The 17,206-nt window shown below is 32.4% G+C and overlaps 1 long non-coding RNA gene across 1 annotated transcript in view; it reads left to right on the forward strand.

Moving 5' to 3' along the window:
* LOC110264028 overlaps window positions 1-11,169 on the forward strand; it is a 19,977-nt gene extending 8,808 nt beyond the window's left edge. Inside the window, exon 3 of the long non-coding RNA XR_002349761.1 lies at window positions 11,043-11,169. This is a non-coding gene — a long non-coding RNA (uncharacterized LOC110264028). The remainder of the gene's footprint in view (window positions 1-11,042) is intronic.

A 17,206-nucleotide genomic window follows, 5' to 3' on the forward strand; every position in this document is an offset into this window, starting at 1 on the left:
ATGGCTTTACAGCCAGCCAGGATTCAACAAATCATCATGAAACACTAGAATTCATTCTTAAAAATTCTGAAGAAAAATATATATTTGAAAATAATTTTTTTTTTGAAAATTAAAAGAATAAAAACAAAAACTTAAAATTAGAATAAAGTTACCTAATCTGAGCAACAAGATGAACCGTCAGTTGTCCAAACTCGAACAATCCCCGACAACGGCGCCAAAAACTTGGTGTTGTTGCCGGATAAAAAACATGGCACTGTTGTATCCGGAAACAAATGTGAAATAAGTCCCCGGCAATGGCGCCAAAAGCTTGGTGTGCGAAATCGTGATCATTCCATTCCTTAGTAACGGCGCTAAAAACTCAATACGCACGTTCATGATCTTATATCTATTTCACAACTTCGTACAACTAACCAGCAAGTGCACTGGGTCATCCAAGTAATAAACCTTATGTGAGTAAGGGTCGATCCCACGGAGATTGTCGGCTTGAAGCAAGCTATGGTCACTTTGAAAATCTCAGTCAGGAGGATTCAAATGTATAAAGAGATTATAGTGAACGAAAATTAAAATAGGATAGGGATACTTATGTAATTCATTGGTGAGAATTTCAGATAAGCGTATAGAGATGCTTTCATTCCTCTGATCTCTGCTTTCCTACTGTCTTCATCCAATCAATCCTACTCCTTTCCATGGCAAGCTGTATGTTGGGCATCACCGTTGTCAATGGCTACTTCCCGTCCTCTCAGTGAAAATGGTCCAAGATGCTCTGTCATGGAACGACTATTCATCTGTCGGTTCTCGATCATACTGGAATAGGATCCATTGATCCTTTTGCGTCTGTCACTACGCCCAGCACTCGCGAGTTTGAAGCTCGTCACAGCCATCCCTTCCCAGATCCTACTCGGAATACCACAGACAAGGTTTAGACTTTCTGGATCTCAGGAATGGCCATCCATGGGTTCTAACTTATACCACGAAGACACTAATAACTCGGACTCGGTCCCCTGTATTAGATATCCAAGAGATATCCATTCAATCTAAGGTAGAACAGAAGTGGTTGTCAGGCACGCGTTGGTAAGTTGAGAATGATGATGACTGTCACGATCATCACATCCATCATATTGAAGTGCGAGTGAATATCTTAGAAGCGGAATAAGTTGAATTGAATAGAAAAACAGTAGTACTTCGCATTAATCTTTGAGGAACAGCAGAGCTCCACACCTTAATCTATGGTGTGTAGAAACTCTACCGTTGAAAATACATAAGTGATAAGGTCCAGGCATGGCCGAATGGCCAGCCCCCATGATCTAAGAACTAAACGTCCCAAGATGTCTAATACAATAGTAAAAAGTCCTATTTATACTAAACTAGTTACTAGGGTTTACAAAATTGAGTAAATGATGTAGAAATCCACTTCCGGGGCCCACTTGGTGTGTGCTTGGGTTGAGCTTGAAGTTTACACGTGAAGAGGTCATTCTTGGAGTTGAACGTCAGTTTGTAACGTGTTTCTGGCGTTGAACTCCACTTTGCAACTTGTTTCCGGCGTTTTACTCTAGACTGCAACATGGAACTGGCGTTGAATGCCAATTTACGTCATTTAAACTCGGGCAAAGTATGGACTATTATATATTGCTGGAAAGATCTGGATATCTACTTTCCAACGCAATTAGAAGCGCGTAATTTGGAGTTCTGTAGCTCCAAAAAATCCACTTTGAGTGCAGGGAGGTCAGAATCCAACAGCATCTGCAGTCCTTCTTCAACCTCTGAATCTGATTTTTGCTCAAGTCCCTCAATTTCAGCCAAAAAATACCTGAAATCACAGAAAAACACAAAAACTCATAGTAAAGTGCAGAAATGTGATTTTTAATTAAAAAATAATAAAAATATACTAAAAACTAACTAAATCATACTGAAAACTATGTAAAAACAATGCCAAAAAGCGTATAAATTATCTGCTCATCATTCGCTGATTTCAAGTCGCTAATTAGCGGGCGAAATACATTTGTCGCTAAGTTGTTGCAAGTTTAATTTAGCGAGCGACTTGGCAACTGCAATCTTGTCGCAAAGCAGAAGCTATATCCTACCTAATTTTTAGCAAATTACTTGCTAATCTCGTTGAAAATCCGTCAAAGAGTTATAACAACTCCAAAGCCAATCACGAAAAGTTTTAGAAGTAACTTGTCGCAATTGAGTCACTAATCAAAAGCTTATTTAGTGAGGAAATAGTGACCTCTTAACAACTGATAGACTTTACTTCTTTATTTCATGTTGTTATTAATTTGTGAGGAAAAACGTTAGTCCTTATTCCGTCATTACTTTAATTAGCGGCTCATCCGGCACTATCGTGCCTATTCAATCGTTTTTTCTATAAAATTTATATTCAAAACACTCTCTATCTTCATGCATAATTTCAATGGTTAAAAATATTTTATTTTATAATTTTATATTTAATTTTTTTAATTATCTTTAATTTTATTATTTTTTAAAATTATTAATTTATATTTTAATTATATCATCTCATCATATTATACACTATCCTTTTCTCTTTTTATTCTTTATATATGTATAATTATTATTATTATCTCTGAATAATATAACTGTCATTTTAAAAATTGGTCAAAAATATAATTATCAGTTAATTTTTGTTTCTTTTTTTTTTACCGTTATCTTTTTATTTTACACATAACTTATATCCTTATTGTCTTCTTCATTATTCTACTGAGTACATGTAATACTCTTTTTCTATCTTTCTTCCACTTAATGAAAAAAATAATGATAGATATGTGTATGGAGAATAAAAATAATGAAAATAAAAATTAAAATTTTCGAAAGAATAATGACTAATGATGATTTAAGATATTAAATATAAAATAAAAAAATATAGCAATTAAAATTATGCAAAAAAAAGATTTTTTTAAATTTTTATTATTCTATATATTAAAAAATTAAATAACTTATAAAATTTTTATTTTTTTTATTTTTTTATTTATTAATAATTTATTATTTACAAAAATTTTATTTTTTATCTTAAATTTATTATTTAAAAAACATAAAAATTAATTTTCCAAAAATATTAGAAAACAAAAGGGGCAGAAACGGTGTCGTCCCAAGTCTCCCCCTCCTAAGCTGAATGACTACCAACCTTGAACCCCCAACGTCTCTCTCATGCCATTATCATCTTCGGTCGCTCTGTGTCCTCACTCTCTCAAGCTCAGTCACCGCGCTCGTTGTCATCTTCTTGCTTCGGTCATCAAGCCAGTTGGCCAGCTTTCTTCACCATCATTGTCTTGCACCCAGTCGCACACCTTATTCCCCATCATCGTCACCGCGGAAGAAGCAGCAGGTCTCGGGGTCGCACTCTGTCTCGTCATCCTCTCGTACTCAGAAGTGCGCCTTCCCTGCGTTCGTCGTTGCCGGCAACAGAGGTAGCAAGTCCTGGTGGGTTGGTCTTCGTTCATCTTCTTACTTTGAGTCTCGCCTCAGGTTCCTTCGCACAACCCAATTTGGTTAGTTCCAATTAATTTTCCCTTTCTTTCTGTTCTGAAATGATCACTTTACTGATTGAGCTTGAATGCACTTTGATTTTGTTGTCGAAAGATGAATTTGTTGCTGAAAGTTGAATGTGTGGCTGAAATTTATTACTGAACCTTGAATTTTTTGCTTATCTGAAATGGTCACTTAAATTTGTTAATTGTTGAAAGAATTTGTTACTGATTGAACTTGAAAGCACTTTAATTTTGTTGTTAAAAGTTGAATTTGTTGCTGAAAGTTGAATGTGTGGCCGAAATTTGTTACTGGAACCTTGAATTTTTTGCTTATCTGGAATGATCACTTAAATTTGTTCATTGCTGAAAGAATTTATTATTGATTGAACTTGAATGCACTTTGATTTTGTTGTTCAAAGTTGGATTTATTGCTGAAAGTTGAATGTGTAGATGAAAACTTTGTTAATGGAACCTTTAACTTGTTGCTGTTCTGAAATGATCACTTAAATTTGTTCATTGCTGAAAGAATTTGTTACTGATTGACCTTGAATGCACTTTGATTTTGTTGTTGAAAGATGAATTTGTTGTTGAGAGTTGAATGTGTGGCTTAAATTTGATGCTGGAACCTTGAATTATTTGCTTATCTGAAATGCTCACTTAAATTTGTTCATTGCTGAAAGAATTTGTTACTGATTGAACTTGAATGCACTTTAATTTTGTTGTTGAAAGTTGAATTTGTTAGTGAAAGTTTAATGTGTGGCTGAAATTTGTTACTAAAAGTTGAATGTGTTGTTGAAATTTGTTGCTGGAATCTTGAATTTTTTGCTTATCTAAAATGATCACTTAAATTTGTTAATTGCTGAAAGAATTTATTACTGATTGAACTTGAATGCACTTTGATTTTGTTGTTGAAAGTTGGATTTATTGTTGAAAGTTGAATGTGTGGCTGAAATTTGTTACTAGAACCTTTAACTTGTTGCTGTTCTAAAATGATTACTTAAATTTGTTAATTGCTAATAGAATTTGTTAGTGATTGAACTTGAGTTTTTTGCTGTCTTGCTTCATATTGTCATGAATTTTAAGTTCCTCTTTTCTTACTGTAATGGTAGTTCTGTCAATCTCTTGAGTTCTTATTGTATTAAAAGATATAATTAGTTATTGATATTTTTTTATTGAACCCGGTATATCTCCATACTTTTTAACCTCGTGACTTGAAGTTCTTGCATGAGATTAATGATACCCAATTGTTTTTGGTTTTTCTAATGCTTCAAATTGTTTATGATTATTTTCTTCAATCTTTGTATATTATCTTTTTATGATTTATATCTTTATTTTCAAATTGAATGTATTATATTTGTTACTTTATAACTTGTAGAAGGGGTTATTTAGTGTGATTGTGAATAAAAATATATTATTGAAATGTAGGAAAAAATATATACGAGACTATGAACATTTATATGCATGTTAAACATTGGTATTACAACTAAAATAAAACCTTAGTCCAAATAATCATGGCGCCCAATAGAAGTTGGATGTCACGAAGGCAAGATTGCACTGGTCATCTAAGCGAGGAATTTAAGAAAGGTGTTGTGGAATTCATAGATTTTGTAGAAAGAAACCCGACAGTCATTGATAGTTTAGGTCGCATTTTTTGTCCATGCACAAAATATAAAAACAGACTTAGGGATGAAATATTTTGGGTCGAAAAGCATTTGTGTGATCGTGGGTTTATGGAGGGTTATATAAACTAGACTGCTCATGGTGAGGAAAGATGGGTTGAACAGGACGTAACAAATGTTACCCAAGAACATGAAGAGGAGAATACAAATCCATATGTAGACATGGTTATTGATGCTGTAGGTGATAACTTAAACGTAATGGAAGGTTTAGAAGAGGATCCAAATCCATCCGCGTCGAAGTTTTATAAGTTGCTGAGGAGTGCTAACGAACCTTTGTGGGATGGCTGCACCAAGCATACAATATTGTCAGCTGTAACCCAGCTAGTTAACTTGAAGTCAGAATTCAACATGAGTGAGAGCTGTTATAATCGAATGGTTGCCATAATCAAGAGCATGCTCCCAGAATCAGAGAAGTTGCCAGAAGATTTCTATCGGTCAAAGACAATGATTCTAGAATTGGGATTAGGATATGAGAAAATTGATGCTTGTCCTAATCACTGCATGCTATATTATAAAGAAACAAGTGACAAAACTAGTTATGGAGCCTGCACAATGTGTAGACACCCACGATTTAAGCCAAAGGCAGGGGATACAGCTAATAGCAGTAGGGATGTGCCATACTCAATATTGAGATATTTTTCTATTACTCCAAGGCTTCAATGTTTGTTTATGTCTAAAACTACTGTGCAATATATGAAGTGGCATGAGATTGGAGTACGCCATGATGAATCGGTGATCACACATCCGGCTAATGCTGATGCTTGGAAACAATTTGATGCCACCCATGAACTATTTGCCCAAGAATATAGAAATGTTAGGCTTGGACTTTGCACTGATGGTTTTAATCCATTTTCTGGCTCGAAGACTCCATACTCACGTTGGCCTGTGTTTGTCACACCTTACAATCTTCCTCTAAGTATGTGCATGAAAAGAGAGTACATATTCCTCATTCTTTTAATCCCTGGACCGAAGTCTCCCGGAAAAAGATTAGATGTTTATCTTAGACCACTGATTGACGAGTTAAAGGTTTTGTGGAACAATGGTGTTACTACTTATGATGCATGGGAAAAGAAAAATTTTAACATGAAGGCAGCATTATTGTGGACTATAAGCGATTTTTCAGCTTATGGAATGTTATCTGGTTGGAGCACTCATGGTCGACTTTCTTGTCCGATTTGCATGAAGAACACTAAATCGTTTCAACTACAACATGGCGCTAAACCCTATTGGTTTGATTGTCATCGACAGTACTTGCCTGCTGGTCATGCATTTCGTCGTGATCGATACTCTTTTAAAACGTCAACTGTGGAAAACTCTTTTCCACCGAAACAAATGAGTGGAGTTGAAATCTTAAATGAGTTGGACAAACTCGAGGAAGCTAACTTTGAGGCTAATTCGAGAGGAAAAAAGGGTGACTTTGGTACCATTCATAATTGGGTGAGAAACAGCATATTTTGGGAGTTGCCTTATTGGTCAACTAATTTGATAAGACACAATTTAGACATTATGCACATTGAAAAAAAATATTTTTGACAACATCTTTAACACTGTTATGGACGTAAAGGGCACGACAAAAGACAATGCAAATGCAAGAGAAGATTTGAAGCTAATATGCAAACGCTTTTGAATTTATTTGAACCTAAGACACTCGTCTGGATCAATCTAGGCTTTCCTCATGTAGGCCAGGTATACATTCGCCGTTGAATTTATTTTACCGTTAACAACTCTTGATTTAGTAAATTTGATGTAGTCTTATCTTATTGAGTTTATGTGAGCAAACTGCTGACATTGATTCTTCTCAACTACCGATACACGTGTTAGGTATGTAGTTGTACTATACGTTTGAGCTGCATGTCTTTATTGTGATTTAATTAATCCTAGGCGAGAAAGTGGTTTTATCGTATCTATTTTTTTGGCTTTTTTTTTGTTTAGCTCAACGGAGTGATAATAATGATGAATCTCATCTTTCACATTTGAATGTGGGATCAGCATCACAACCATCCCCACAAGTTTTGTCACAATCGTCACCATAATTAGATAGTATGATTTATTTCGGCTGCTAAATATTTACATATTCACAAATAACTACACATCTAATTGAAAATTCTCTTATTCATTGTAGGTGTGAATTCGTCTGACGCATCTGCTTTAGACGCAGAAGATAATGAGCTACCTTATGTTGGACAATCAAGTGTGCATACTGAAACTAGGAGTAACGGGAAGCTGATAATAGATGTAGAGAAAGGCGATAAACCATAAGTAGTTATACTATTAATTTGACCTTTCTATATCAGCATACTTTCTACTTAAAATGAAAAAGAAGGGTATCACTAGGTGCAGTAGCTTTAATTTATTAGTTTATTACTAGATTTATTAAAATTGACCCAATTTGTACCTACTTTTATTAAAATGGATTCTAACAAAAAAATGATTTAATATTGTTAAAACTAACGAGATTACGATAACAAATAAATTACTTTGAAAGTGATAAGTCAAACAATAGTCTAATGATTTGTTTATCCATAGCCAGACACCATAAACGGCACTAGTTAGTTATTGTTATCCAAATATTTTATCAATTATAATTACTTTTTAAATCAAAATATCTAAACATAAACTACATTAAAACAAACTCAATCTTAATAAAATCAAGTTGAACTCAATCCTAATTTATAAGAGCTAAACCAAAAATACACATAATGGTTAGCCTAACTTGTAAGTATTATCTATTGTATGTAAATTCTGCCTTTGATTTTAATCAAAGAACATATTCTAACCTAAACAAAAAATTAGAAACAAGGCAATTCGAGGTTGAATACAGATAACTTAAAATCTACACAGCTGAAATATCTATCCTATTTTTTTGTTCCTAAGTTTGTGTGAAAAATATATATATTTTTTCCATCATATTTGATAAGCAAGTCTTACCATCATATTAAGCATTTAAGATTGAATACAACTTTGGCATTTATTCCTTTTATAATTTAATCAAAAAAAAAAAAATCAAGGGCCATAATAATATTTGGACAAATCCTTCGAACCGTTGTTCATCTAAACTTTTTCATAGGAGATATGGACGTGAATGTGCCCTATATAAAGTTGCAAACTTTGTGTTTACTTTTCCTGTTTTATATAGGTCTAATTTAAGTCTTTCAGGAATCAAAAACAAAATTCATAAATCAATGTATAACAATCTATAATTTTCACTTCAAATTTGTTACAGTAAACAGTTTAACACAATCTTTAATTTATTAGTTTATTACTAGATTTATTAAAATGGACCCAATTTGTACCTACTTGTAACAAAATACATGCCTCGTGAGTAAACTAAATATTTGGTCTGATTATTACTTGTTTTTTTCTAATCTATTCTTAATTTAATTGATGCGGTTATTTTTTCTTAATTTAGTTGATGTACCCTTGGGAGCTTTACATTCTTATGATCTATGTTATTTTCATGAATTATTTTAAAGTTGTGAGTAGTATAGCTAAGCCTAGAATTTGTTGTTGCTTTGATAATCTATGTTGTTGTGTGTTAAACTATTTTTGATAATCGTGCATTTTTTAATGTAGGCAGAGATTTACAGATCATACGGTAACTCGTGATATTACGAAAGATTTGCTAAGTAGGATGCCTTCTCCAGCACCAAGATGGCAGGGTTATTGTCCAAACATGAAGGACGAGTTTTTTATAGGTTTTCTGGTAAGTGATTATGATGTTGCTTCAATCCAATTTTAATATATAATTGGATTGAGTAATTACTAAGTCTTTCGAATGCTTAAATTTAGGAAAAACATGAATTTGCATCAAATTATGATAAGGTTATGGCAAGAACTATTTGGAATAAGACAATGCATGACCGTTATTCTGATATTTTGGAAAGAGCAAGGGATAGAGCTTTTAAGGAGGCAAACTCAACTAGTATTGCTGACATTAAGGGTCATGGACCTAAAGAAATGAAAGTTGATGTTTGGAATGTCTTAGTTGATCACTGGTTAGATTCAAAGTGGAAAAACAAGTCTGTGGCTGGTAAAAAAAATAGGGCTGCTATGCCTGTTCATAAACTACATACTGCAAGGTCTATCAGTTTTGGCAAACACAAGAGAAGAAAGGTATAAAGAAAAATATTGCCTATCTTAAATGATTTATTATACTATATTCTAATAAATGTTGTTATAAGAAGCTAAGTTGAAGCATTGTGTATCTTTCCTTGAAGTATTGTTCATAAGAAAAAAAAGTGGAGAATATGTTTCTGAAGTATCCAAGGAAATTATTGTAAGAGTCTTTAATTTTGTAGTATAATTTACTTCCAGTTTTCTTAATAATATGTCTTTATTTTTCTGCTGTAGGACTTATATGGGGAGGCAATATCACAAAAATATGGAGAAGATTTATTAGATCAACTTGAAGTTGATCCTGACGTGTGGACAGAAGTTGCAGGAACCAATAAGAAAGGACAAGTTCATGGGTTAGGCCGCAGTCTAGATATTGGTATTCATGATCATAGAAATGTGCCATTACCAGAAGATACAGGTGTTTTTACAGTCAAACCAGTTTCACAAGCAGACATCATTGAAGCTATTAAAGAAGCGTTGCCTAATGCTATAAATGCATTGTTGCCTAGTGTTGTAAATGAAGCTATACAGAGTAATCTACTGTCTCTCTTTTCTAAGATTCCAGGATTCCCCCAAGAAAATGACCATTAGAGTGATTTTGCTGGAAATAATATTGATTAAGTGGCTTATGTTAATGCATTTTGTTAGGCTTAGCTTATTTAGGTAGTTTATTTGTTTGATAGATAATTGATTGGGCAATTTGATGCATTTTCAGGTTTTATAGAAGTTAGCTTACTTTTATTGGTAGTTTACTTAGTTGATAAATAATTACTTGGATTGATTTTTATAGTTACTGATATTGTTAGATTTAGCTTGTTTTGGTATTTTATTTGTGAAATTCCTATGTTGGAGATGTTACATTAGACTTTTATTTTAATAAATATGTTGGGTTTGATTTTTTTTAGACATGTATAATTTTGATGAACTAATTTTATTTGTATGCATTATAATCTTAGTTCAATCACTAAAATAAAAAATAATATGATGTTTATTTTAGTATAGCGATAAAATTGGAATCTTAACTAATATTCTAGAAAAATTAGTGACATACTCACTATTGACGATGGTGACAAATTAAAGACTCTATTGCGACTGAAATATTTGTGAGATACCTATAGATTTGTTACTAGTTTAAAAATAATTTGCGATGATATTTTGCGATAGTATTGCAACTAATTGACTACATATTATTTCCTAGCAATTTAGTGACTATTTCATAACTCTACTTTCTCATTTTGAATAGCTTTGATTTAGCGACAATATTCCTACAAATTTGATTAAGGATTTTAAAAAATTAGCTATAGATTTGCTACAAAATGTGACAGATTTGCGATCATATTAGCGGACAACTTGCGACGAGTTAGGTTCGGAAAAATTTCTCGCTAATTAGCGTCAACTAAGCATTCTATTTCGTCTACGAAGTTAGCTTGCATTTAGCGATGACACTGCTGCAATAGATTTTGTTGCTAATTAGCGACTACTGTTTAGTCTATTTCTTATATGGAATTAGCTTTAACTTTAGTGATGGATTTGTGACTATCTATTCGGTAGCTAAACATTTTTCCGATGAATTAGCGACTGTTGTGTTTGCCTCACTGATCTGCGACTTGTAATTAGCGAGGAAAGTATTAGTTGCTAGGCGGTAGCTAATCCGTCACAAATTATATTTTGCGTCAGATTAGCGATGATTTTACGACTCTTTTTGTGGTAGCTAATCGACCATATTCTTGTAGTGTCACTGATGGAAATGCAACATCATTTTTAGCTATCAAGAAGAGGATGTAGAAGGATATTGATGAAGTTGAAAAGATTTCACATAGTGTCAAAACAAAAATAGAAGCTATAATCAGAGATGTAATGAGACGAAGATAATGACTTGATGTTTTAGTAAATTTTAGTCCTGAAATTTCAAATATATGAGGAATTTTTTATATGGTCTTGGTATTTCCATAACTTAGTATAGTTGAACAATATATTGAGTTTATATTTTGAATTATAGTTAATGTATCAACACACTTTGATTAATTGAGTATGGGGAGACTATGCCATTTGAGATATAACTCATTGGCAAGTGTATTAATTTCTTAGACTCAATAGAAAAAGTGGCTGAATAGGCACGATAGTGCCGGATGAGCCGCTAATTAAAGTAATGAAAAAATAAGGACTAACATTTTTTTGACAAATTAGTAGCAACATGAAATAAGCGAGAAAAGTCTATCAGTTGTTAAACGGTCGCTAATTCCTCACTAAATAAGCTTTTGATTAGTGACTCAATTGCGACTAGTTACTTCTAAAATTTCCTCGATTAGTTTTGGATTTGTTATAACTTTGCGACTGATTTTCAACGAGGTTAGCGAGTAATTTGCTACAAAATAGGTAAGATATAGCTTTTGCTTTGCGACAAGATTGCAGTTGCCAAGTCGCTTGCTAAAATAAACTTGCGACAACTTAGCGACAAATGTATTTCGCCCGCTAATCAGCGACTTGAAATCAGCGAACGAAGTGTGTCAGTTGTTAAACGGTCGCAAATTTCTCGCTACTTAGGTCATAGGCGCTCAATATCCGTATTTCCACTTTAGCGACTAATTAGCAAGAAACACTTTCCTAGCTGAATGATATATCCGGTGCGACGAGTTAGCGACGACTATTTTCTGTCGCTACCCTAATTTTGAATTTTACAATATTATGTGACAAATTAGCAAGAAATGAATTGCTCGCTAAAAATAAAAACTTTAGCGACAAATTAGCTAGGAATTTGTCCATCGCAGAATGCATTTCAAGTTTTTGTGACGGATTAGCTAGGGACATTGTTCCTCACTAATTAGTCTTTTCACACAAAGTTTATTTAGCGACAAACTAGTGTATGAATTGTTTCTCGCTAATTGTATAGCAAACACTTGCAACGGAATAGTGACAATAATATCCCTTGCTACTTTACTTTTATATCGATTGAACTCCTAAGTGACTGATTTGCTAGAATATTGTCACTCGCTAATTAATTTGCGAGAAATCAGCGAGAAAATTTTCCTCGCTCTTTTTTTAGCTACAAAAGTCAATCTGGGAGAAACAAATTTACTCGTAAATCTCTCGCTAATTAGTCATTTTTTTCAAGTTCGGGTATTTTGTGACCGCTCATTAATTTTGTCGTTAGTGCGTCACTAATTCCTCGCAAGTTAGTGACGGATTAGTGACAAAAAATATTTCTCGTAAAAATTCGTCGCTAATTTATCAAATTCTTTAAAAGTTAGGGATGCTTTTGAAAGCACCTAAGCGGAAGCTTTTCAAAACTGGCTTGTGCTTATCAAATTTTATTTATTTTCCTGCACATATTCCCCGCTATTATATTGCCATTGAAATCCTCATATATTTTTAGCTTCTCGTTCTAACCTTCACAAATTCTAACACAGTCTTCATATATTTTTTTATTTTTCAACCTAATCTTCACAAATTTTAACACAAATACATCTCTATCACATATCAGGTAAGAACTTCTATCTATTTATATTATTTTTTGTGCGTTGTTTTTGTATTTTTCAGTAGATCTATGATGTTTGTTTGTTTTTTTATCTGTTCTTTGAAATGTGAAGAAGTTGACTTGGTTTATGAAAATCAATCATAAAATTTTCCTTGCATGAACATTAGTCAAAATTATAATAACAACGTGTATATACAAATGTAAATATAGATATATAATCATAAGAGTAGTTTATTTGAGGGTGTTTGCTACGGTACGATGATAAATTCATACGTACCGATACGTTTAAAATATAGACAAATAATAATAAGACATGTCGAATTTATTTTTCACGTCAACATTTAATTTTTTTTTAAATATATATTATATCACAACTTTTACTAAAATACCATTTTAATTAAATAAAAATAAAAAATATTTATTTATTTATTTTATAAAAAGACTTAAACATCCTTCTTTTATTTGATTAGACAAAAATACTCTTTTAAATTAATCAAATTTTAGAATTCAATTAACCATAATTTTATAGTTTTAAATAATTAAAACAATAAAACAAAAACATATTAAAAAAATAAAAAATCAAAATTGTTCTTCATCTGTGTTAAACATATTAAAAAAACAAAAAACTAAAATTTAATATGTTTTGATACGATGCACGAAAAAATGTCTTCTTGTTGGTGCATTAAACCTTTCAATTTGCACCCAACAATTCCATCATCATCATCATCGCACTCCCACCTTCGAGGAACACTGTTTCTGCAACCTTCTCCTCCTCTTGCTTTGACTCAACAACAACAACAACAAGCTCCTCCTTCAGTTCCACCCTAAACAACACAAACGCGCTTCCATAATTGTTCGGTGCTCCTTTAATACTGATTTCACTTACCCTTCTCTTTCAATTTCAATTTCGTTCATGGGTTTTGATCTGGGCATGCCAAAGTTTCAACCTGTCACTCTTTCAGCTTTTCAATCACAATTCACCAAAACCCTTTTGCTGGTTTTATGGACCTGGGACGGCAACGGCAAAGAATCTAGGGCTAGGATTTTGTCGTTTTGGTTTGGAACTTTCAATACTTTATTTTCGAGGGGCACCAATGATTAGGAAAATGGGAGAAGATGAAGAACGATATTAATTTTTGGTTTTTTTCTATGTTTTTATTTTGTTATTTAAATTATTTGAAATTATAAAATTATGATTAATTGAATTCTAAATTGATTAATTTTGAATTCTAAAATTTCATTAATTTAAAAGGGTATTTTTGTCTAATCAAATAAAAGAAGGATGTTTAAATATTTTTATAAAATTAAATAAATAAAATATTTTTTATTTTTATTTAATTAAAATGGTGTTTTAGTAAAAGTGGTGATATAATATATATTTAAAAAAAAAAATTAAATGCTGATGTGGAAAATAAATTTCACATGGTTTGTTACTACTTCTCCATATTTTAAACGTATCGGTACGTATAAATTTATCATCATACCGTAACAAACAGCATCTATTTTTTGAGAATATTTACCTATTATATATTTTATTAAAGACAAATGGTACAAATAAAATATTTAAAAATCATATTTACATAAATACAACATTTTGAAACAGGTTACATTTGGGTCCTAAGTCAACTCTATGTAAACTACGATAGCCTACCACATTTTACCATTTTCATGTAATCCGCAGTATCCTATTATCACAGATTACAAGCAACCACAAATTGTCTATAATCTGCTGCAGTCAGTCGCGGATAACGTGAGAAATGGATGAACTAATCCGTCTGTAGGGTGTAGTGAATTATGAAGTATTGTGATGTGATAATCCACTGTGAGCTATAGCGGATTATGAACAATTAGAGGCATTATATACTAGTTGAACGTAATTGTCAAGTAGAGTGTCAAATTCATAATTCTAGCGACGAGGACAGTTTCTTCGTGCTAGTGTATTGCATAAGAAAAATTCATAAAAGCAAAATAGAGGATGTGAAGTTTACTAGTAAGGAACTCTTTATCTGTTCATCGAATACCTTGTTAGATCTATAAACTAGTATATTGCAGAAACTTAGGGTGTGTGGGACCAAGTGGGTGAAAAAGTTATTTTACAAGATCCTTGTTGTAGTAATGTCAACCGTGTCACTACAAGAAAATGAAACATTTGTAACAAAAATTTTGTAACAAATTTAAAATTGTTACAAAAAATTATTTTTTTGTAACAAAAATTAGTGATTGTTACCTAATAATAATATTTTGTAACAACAATATAATTTGTTACAAAACATTTTGATATTTTGTAACGATTTGATTTTTTTGGTTACAAATTATGTTGGCTTTTGTAATGAACTAGTATTTTGTTGTAAAATTTTATAATATTTTGTAACCAAAAATGAAGTTGTTGCAAAAGTTCAAAATATTTTGTAACAAAAAATTAATTTGTCACAAAATTTAATATCATTTGTAACATGTTATTTGTTTGTCACCAAATATTAAAAAATAATTAAATCAAAATTATAAAATTTTAAATTTAAAATTAATTACAACTCATATAATTTTTATTAATATTTAGATATTTTTTATTTAAAATTTAAAACTTTAATAATTTAGTTACTCATAATTTTATTAAAACTATTTACTCTATACTCTGTACGACTGTACCTAATTTTATTAAAATTTTCGAATAAAAACTTAATTTATCCTACTCTCAAACTCTAACCTTAAGCCAACCCTTTTTCCCTAATTTACACACAGAACCCCTCACCATAAACAAAGATACGGAAAGAAAAGGAAAGAAAAGAGAAAGGGTGGAGCTTGAGGGGGGAAGAAGGAGAAGGAAGGAGAGGGGGAAAAGGGGAGACGGTGCCGGTGGGTGTCACTGCCACCGTTGCCACCGTCGTGTCACCATCGGGAGAGACATAATGCGAGGAGAGAGAGAGAAATGAGCTCGCGAGGGAGAATGGAAGTAGCGCTGCCGCTACTGGAGGGGAGCCCTCCAGTCCTCGTCACTGCCAGCTCCGTCGCTGTCGTCACCATTGGATCTGCGTAAAACCGTCGTCCTCGTCATCACCATCAATGTTTCTCCTGGTCATTTGTGGGTCATCACCTCTCCTGTTTCTACTGTCAAGCCGTCGTCTGCCCCTCTAGATGTTGCTGCTTTTGAATCGCGCCTTGTCACTAGTTCTCTGCCTCCTCGTTGTGGCCCAACCTCTAATTAGGTAACTCAAGTGTCTCTTGTTCTGTGATTTTAGTTGATTTGGTTTCTGTTTTGATTTGAAAATTGATTTTGTATAATGCTGCATGTTTTGGTCCCTGACTCTCTGGTTGGAAGTGCATTTTCTATTTTGGTCACTGATTCTCTAGCTGAAAATTCATTTTCTATTTTGGTCATTGATTCAAATAGGAAAATATTAATTCTGTTTTGACTGAAGCTATTCAATACAAATAAAATTAATTTTATGGTTAATTTTTGGATGTCATAGACCAAAATCTCTAAGATTGATTCTTTGCTTATTGCTCATAATTGCATCTCTGTTTCATATAAGAATCACATTAAATAAGAATGTTATACTGCATGGATAACTCTTATTTAGACCTAATTAAATATGAATGTTTCAATGTGACAGTAAGTTTGAACAATGTTAACTGTTTCTAAACCTGTAAATTTGACGATAGTTTAATTTGATCATTCAAGTCTGTAAAAGTTCCAAGTCTTAAAATGTGAAAGGGCCAAAGATATTAGGTAGAATTAGTCTATTTAATTATTCAAATTAAATTGGATTTGGCATGGCGAATCACATCGCAATAGCTTTACATACCTTATCTAATTACTAAACTTGTCATACATAAACTTGTTCAGGTGCTTTATTGCGTTGTTAAATTTTGATGGTATGCTGCTTTGGAACATTTTTCTTTTCAGGTTTGGATCTTCATTATTGTTGAACCTGAGCAAATTTTTTTTGTTGCTGTTAAACATCATTGAGTTGAATTTTGTTGCTGGATAACATCACTGGGTTGAATTTTGTTGCTGGATAACATCACTGGGTTGAGTTTAATACTTGAATAGTTGAATTTATTGTTGTGTTGCTTAAAAAATCACTTAGCTAAATCTTTTGTTGCTGTAAATTTTTTTTCCTTTGCCAAGTAAAGCTCAAATTTTCTAGACAATTTTTTAGAATTGCATTAATTGACATCATATTGTTATTGATCTTTGTCCTAGATATTAATTGCTATTCCGCATAGTCGCTGTCGAGAAGCAGAACAAAACAAAGAGAAATGCGAAGGAGGATGATGGAGGCCACCACTGTTGCAGGTCTCATTTAATTTGAGTTGAACCGTTTGGTTACATTTACAGAAACTAAAAAGGATGGATCCTATAGATGTTGAGACGGTATGTTTGCATGTGTTCTTATTGTCCAATGAATAATTTCTTTTTGACAGTCCATTTCCTTTTGCAGGTCTCATTTATA

Source organism: Arachis ipaensis, chromosome B06, assembly GCF_000816755.2.
Source record: "Arachis ipaensis cultivar K30076 chromosome B06, Araip1.1, whole genome shotgun sequence".
Lineage (NCBI taxonomy): Eukaryota > Viridiplantae > Streptophyta > Magnoliopsida > Fabales > Fabaceae > Arachis > Arachis ipaensis.